Source organism: Gossypium arboreum, chromosome 13 (assembly GCF_025698485.1).
Source record: "Gossypium arboreum isolate Shixiya-1 chromosome 13, ASM2569848v2, whole genome shotgun sequence".
NCBI lineage: Eukaryota > Viridiplantae > Streptophyta > Magnoliopsida > Malvales > Malvaceae > Gossypium > Gossypium arboreum.
The window spans coordinates 97,802,942-97,804,206 of NC_069082.1; the positions used below are offsets into that span (position 1 = coordinate 97,802,942).

General features: G+C 39.4%; 1 non-coding gene across 1 annotated transcript; it reads right to left on the bottom strand.

Annotated features, from left to right (window-relative positions):
- Positions 1-335: 335 nt before the first annotated feature.
- LOC128287061 (small nucleolar RNA R71) lies at positions 336-442 on the bottom strand. Its single transcript, XR_008277761.1, has one exon. It is a non-coding gene; the product is annotated as a small nucleolar RNA R71 (small nucleolar RNA).
- Positions 443-1,265: the final 823 nt, after the last annotated feature.

A 1,265-nucleotide genomic window follows, 5' to 3' on the forward strand; every position in this document is an offset into this window, starting at 1 on the left:
TTAACAGGAACTGAGTTGAGTATAGTTAGGCCTGCTATTGCTGCAAATAATTTTGAACTGAAACCTAACACGATTCAGATGATACAACAATTTGTTCAGTTTGATGGTTTGCAGGATGAGGATCCAAACAATCACTTGGAAAATTTTCTAGAGTTTTGCGACAAATTTAAAATCAATGGCGTTTCTGATGATACCATTCACCTTCGGTTGTTTCCCTTTTCATTGAAGAACAAAGCTAAACAGTGGTTGAACTCGTTACCACGAGGGTTAATCACTACTTAGGAACAAATGACCGAAAAGCTTTGACTTAAATATTTCCTCCAGCTAAAACGTCTAAGTTAAGGAATGACTCTCTTCTTTTGTGTAAGTGGATCTAGAGACACTCTATGATGCATGGGAGAGATACAAGGACCTCTTGAGAAGATGCCCTCACCATAGGCTTCCCTTATGGTTGCAGGTCCAAACATTTCACAATGGCTTGAATCCTTCGACTAGACAGATGATTGACACAGCTACTGGTGGGACTATCAATAACAAAACACATGAAGCAGCTTACAAATTTATTGAGGAGATGTCACTGAATAACTATCAGTGGCAAGTTGTGAGAACAAAGCCGACAAAAGTAGCCAAAATTTTCAACCTCGATACGGTTACTATGCTATCTAACCAGGTAGAACTCTTAAATTAAAGGATTGACAGATTGTGTGGTTATACTAAGGTACATCTAGTGATGAGGTGCGATTCAAATGGAGGAGGAGCATACACAGAATATCAACCCTTTAACCCTAGCACCGAGGAGGAACAAGTTCAATATATGGGTAATAATTCTAGATCTCAAAATAACCCATATAGTAACACATATAATGCAAGTTAAAGGAACCATCCCAACTTCTCTTGGGTTGGTCAAGGGAATCAAAAGCCACAACATCCTCTGGGTTTTCAACAACTACCTTACCAGCAAGAGAAAAAGCTGAACCTTGAGGAGATGCTAACAAAGTTTATCTCGGTGTCAGAAACTCACTTTCAGAATATCGAAACATCACTTAAGAATCAACAAGCATCGATCCAAGGGCTCGAAACTCAGATAGGACAACTCGCCAAATTGATTTCTGAACGACCACAATGTGGCTTGCCAAGTAACACTAAATCTAACCTAAGGGAACAACTCAATGCAATTACCATTCAAGATGAGGAAGGGTTAGCCGAACCTGAACCAAAATTGAGGCAAGGAATTGTGGTAAGTAAAAGAAAAGGTGAGGTAGACC